Source organism: Trichoplusia ni, unplaced genomic scaffold (assembly GCF_003590095.1).
Source record: "Trichoplusia ni isolate ovarian cell line Hi5 unplaced genomic scaffold, tn1 tig00000589, whole genome shotgun sequence".
NCBI classification, from domain to species: Eukaryota; Metazoa; Arthropoda; class Insecta; order Lepidoptera; family Noctuidae; genus Trichoplusia; species Trichoplusia ni.
Window position 1 is genome coordinate 1 of NW_020800041.1, and position 4,680 is coordinate 4,680.

General features: G+C 37.5%; 1 pseudogene; it reads right to left on the reverse strand.

Moving 5' to 3' along the window:
* Positions 1-2,976: 2,976 nt before the first annotated feature.
* LOC113507088 lies at positions 2,977-4,379 on the reverse strand (annotated as a pseudogene).
* Between the last annotated feature and the right edge of the window lie 301 nt (positions 4,380-4,680).

Genomic DNA, 4,680 nt, shown 5'->3' on the forward strand with positions numbered 1-4,680 from the left:
AAAAATAAAATGAAACTGAAGTTTTTGTGCTCAATTAAGCGAGCATAAGATACATTTACTATATCATTTCTTCCTAGTCCTAAGCTTTACTGGCTATTTACTTTTTATGGAAAAAAAGGCAACAAAAACGTCGAAGAACAGTAGGTGTTGATCCTTATAACGCTACAAGGTTACTGAGAGGCGAACACGTAACATCTTTCTCTGATTTACGAGAAAATAGTTATAAATTTTATAAATATTTTCGCCTTATTCTTATAAATTCTATATTCTTATAAAAATCATCGGCCGGGTCCCATAAACATCTTCTAATTCGCACTTCGTCAATTACTCGACCCGTATCGATGTGATTCATTTTGTACACAACAGTACCTAACGGCACGTCTCAACGGCGTGAGACTAAAACGCACAATGGCCGTAGAAGCGCACGAGCGGCGCGCGCTTCGACCGCGCCGCGCGAATAGGACGCGTTCAACGAACGGCGCTGCTCAAGCGCGCGAATTTGAAACAATAATACCCCAAACATATCCGAGCGCGCGCGCTCCGACGGCGCTGCCGAAACGCGTGACTGTAAAACCAGCCTTACTGTAGCGTCCACGTGAGGAACAAATGTTAATTTTTTATCAAGAATTACCCCCAAATCTCTAATGACTTCAACTTTGTTCAAATACTGACCATTCATGTTGTAATTTGATTCAATGACTTTAAGTTTTCGAGTAAATGTAATTTGGGAGCATTTCTTTGTATTAAATTGCATGCTATTTTGATCACACCACTCTAAAAGGCTATTTATATCATCCTGCAGCAATTTAACGTCCGACTCCGACTTTATTACTCTAATTATTTTCAAATCATCGGCAAACAAGAATGGTAAAGTGTTATTCAGATAGACTGGTAAATCATTTATGAAAATAGTAAATAATAATGGGCCTAAGTGTGATCCCTGGGGTACGCCAGATGTTATTTTAAAAACATCAGATTGGTACCCATTGGCTACTACGTAAAAAGATCTTCCAGTCAAGTACGAGGAAAGCCATTTGACAAAAGAACCAGCAAAGCCGTACGCAGTAAGTTTATCAATTAGTACTGCATGAGAAACTTTGTCAAATGCTTTGCAAAAGTCCGTATAGACTGCATCCACTTGTTCATTGGAGTCAACATTTTCAACAACATGTTCGATAAAAGACGCTAAATTGCTACATGTGGATCTACCAACTATGAATCCATGTTGATGGTTGGATACAAACTTTTTGAAGTAGCTTTGAATCATTGGGCATATTAATGCCTCGAAAACCTTGGCAAGACTACACAAAATGGAAATTGGCCTATAGTTGCTCACCAAGTTGTCATCATCAGCCTTGTAAATAGGAACTACTTTTGCAAGTTTCCATCGTTCCGGAAAAACACCAATACTGAGCGATTTGTTAAAAATTATATCAAGGGGAATCGTAAGTTCTTCGGCACACCTAACTATAAACCTAGCAGGAATTTGGTCGGAACCCGGGCCCTTAGCAATATTAAGTGATTTTAGTTTTTTCAGGATATCTTCCTGTTTAATATTCGCCATAGTGAAAGAATCAGAACTTCTAGTTATGTTTCTTGAGTTACTAAACAGACGATTAACATGTGATTGACTAGGTGAGGAATACACACTTGAGAAATAGAACCCAAACAAGTTACATATATCAGTTCCTATACTGGCTGTCGTCAATCCATCAGTCATAGTAGCAGGGTAAGATTTCGAAGCGCCACGTCTGTTTTTTATATATGTCCAGAACGACTTTGGATTAGCTGAAATGTTTTATTCTATACGGTTTATATAAGCATTATAACACTGCTTTGATAAATTGTCGCAATGTTTACTACACGTTTTAAAAGCAACTTTATCCATCGGATTTTTATAAGTATTATACCTTTTTCTATATTTATTTGTTTCACGTTTGTTCAAGTCTGATAAGACCATTACTAAACCAAGGTGGGTGTGTATTATTTTGGACCATAATCAATGGAACATTCCGCTCAATAGTTTGATTGACGACACTGTAGAAAATGTCAACTAAGGTATTGGGGTCATCTTTACCATAAAATAGGTCTTTCCAGTTAATTCTACCAAGTTCCTCTTTGATAGCGGAATAATCTGCTTTTTTAAAATTTGATCTCGAAGTTTTGTCTTGTTTTAGGTAATTTCTTGAACTGTAACGCAAGACAATTTCAAGGGGAGGGTGATATGGATCAATTTTGCTTAAACTAATGGGCGCTTTTTTAACGGTACATTGTGAATAGTCAACAAGAACCAAGTCCAGGATCTTTTTATTAATGTTAAGAACACTGTTACATTGTATAAGGTTATTAATATGTGTAAAGTCAATAAATGTTAGGTTCGTTTTGGTACTCATACCTGGCGGTATAGGAGTTCTAGAGCCTGCGGTGCCGTTTACAAATGTCCAGTCTATATTTCTTAAATTGAAATCTCCTATTAAAACAGTGTATGAATCGTTTTTATCCGCCACCATGTTATATTTGTCCAAAAAGTGCTCCAACATATGATATTGTACTGGAGGTGGTATGTATACTGCACAGATTGCTACTTTAAAACTGGGGGCTACGTTTACGGTCACCCACAGGTCCTCACACTCACTTTCCCAAGCGAATTGTCTATTAGCAGTAAGATTACTGGCAACAGCTATTAAAACACCACCTCCATCTTTAGTTTTATGAAATCCAGAAGTTTCCCTGTCCCGTCTAAAAACTTTGTATCTGTTGTCAAAAGCTCACTACTAAAGACAGAATCATTAAGCCAGGTTTCAGTTAACACCAAGATATCATAGTTTGTACAAGCCAAATCTCGATAAAACTCATTACTCTTTGACCGCAGCCCTCGTGTATTTTGGTAATATATATTGAGACAACCGAATTTTACGAACGAGTAACACAAGATCAAACTTGCCAAAGAAAAAAAAAAAAACTGTTTAAAGCAGTTTATGTTATTGTGTTTAAGGAATCTAGATCTCTAATTATTTTATTTTCAGAACCTTCATTTTTTTTAATGTAAATACGCCCCCCTCAGATCCACACATACTTGTAACCTTTTTCTTTGGCTTTAAGGCGAGTAGCTGCATGTAATGCTTTGCTAGTTGGACTTAGATGCTCAGTGATGTAAATTGCAGACTTCTCACCATTAAATCCGAGATGTGAAGTGTTTAATTTATCGGCTACAGGTTTTGACTTGTTGAAGGTTATTGATGCGGCCAGAAATATGTCCCGGAATCTCGGTGTAGTAAACTGGACAACGATTGACTTAGGACGATTGTTTGAGTTATTTTGCTTCATTATGCGCGTGCAGTTGGCAATATTTTCTTCCGTAATATCACAATTTATAATCTTGCCTATTTCTTTAACAATGTTTACCAAGTTTTCGTTGTTTTTCTGTGGGACACATTGTATTTCTATGTTATTGGCCCGAGTATGTTGTTCTAGACTATTTATACGAGCTTGAAGAGCTTGTACAGTTGTTGTCAACTTAGTATTTTCCTCTTGAAGTGACTTTATTGTTTGCGTAGTTAGTGCTTTTTCCTTTAGCATGTCATCATATTCATTGCTAATGAAAGCGACAGAATTCTTCAAGCCCTCAATATCATCTCGCATAATGTTTAGTTCCTGACTTAATAGTGCACGCATGTTCGTCGTAAACTTTTCAAGCATGGAATCCATTTGTGATTTTACCACGTCCTCGATGATGGTGCGCACACCCTCCTCAGTTACCGGTGGATTTGATGTACTTGGTGGGGATTGTAGTGCCGGTCTCTTGCTGGAGCGTATAGTGACATTTTTATTAAATCGATCAGGTATTTGCCCCTTATTCTCATTTTTGTCCACACAAGATAGGCAAGACCACGGTGACAATTCGCTTGAGGGATCAATTTCTAAACATTCGTGATGAAAAAACTTTTCACAAATTGTACATTGATGAGTACTTCCACTCCGGTTTACCAGGTTACAACATCCCCAGACAACCTTTGGTTCATTCATATTGGTGCTCGTTTGAAAAAGAATATATAAATATTATCTTCTCGTCAAACGACCACACCAATAAAGGCTCACAAGTAACGCTGTACTTCAATAATTTAGCTGCCGCGGCACACTAATAAAGGCCCACGAATGCACTGATCGAGTCTAAACGCAACAGCTTGCGATCAAAAGGTCGTAACTTCGCGGCATACAGCGTCGCTTACGCGTTCGCACAGATTATCTGGTTATAAATGTTGCGCGGGTATACCAACAATAAGTTCACAGATTTTAAATTCTTTTTTGATGGATTTAAACCGAAACCAGTTTATTTGTATAGTTATTCAATAACTGATAGATAGTACACTGTTTAAACTATAGTTACTAGATTAACACTACACTATATTTTGTTTATAACCACAACAAAACTTTTAATACAACGGAGCGTTAGAAACACGTAATGCGCTGCCACTGCAATTCAAAAAATGTTTTATCTTCAAAATGTGCCAAAACCGCGGGCTTCACCTCTTCATCCGTGTTAAACTTTTGTCTTACTTTTTCCTCGCAAGTCGGATTTCAATTTTGAAAATAAATAATAATCGCTTGGGGCCAAGTCAGGACTATAGAGTGGATGGTCGAGCTCAGTGATACCTCATTCTTTGATGGCAGCCTTGGTAA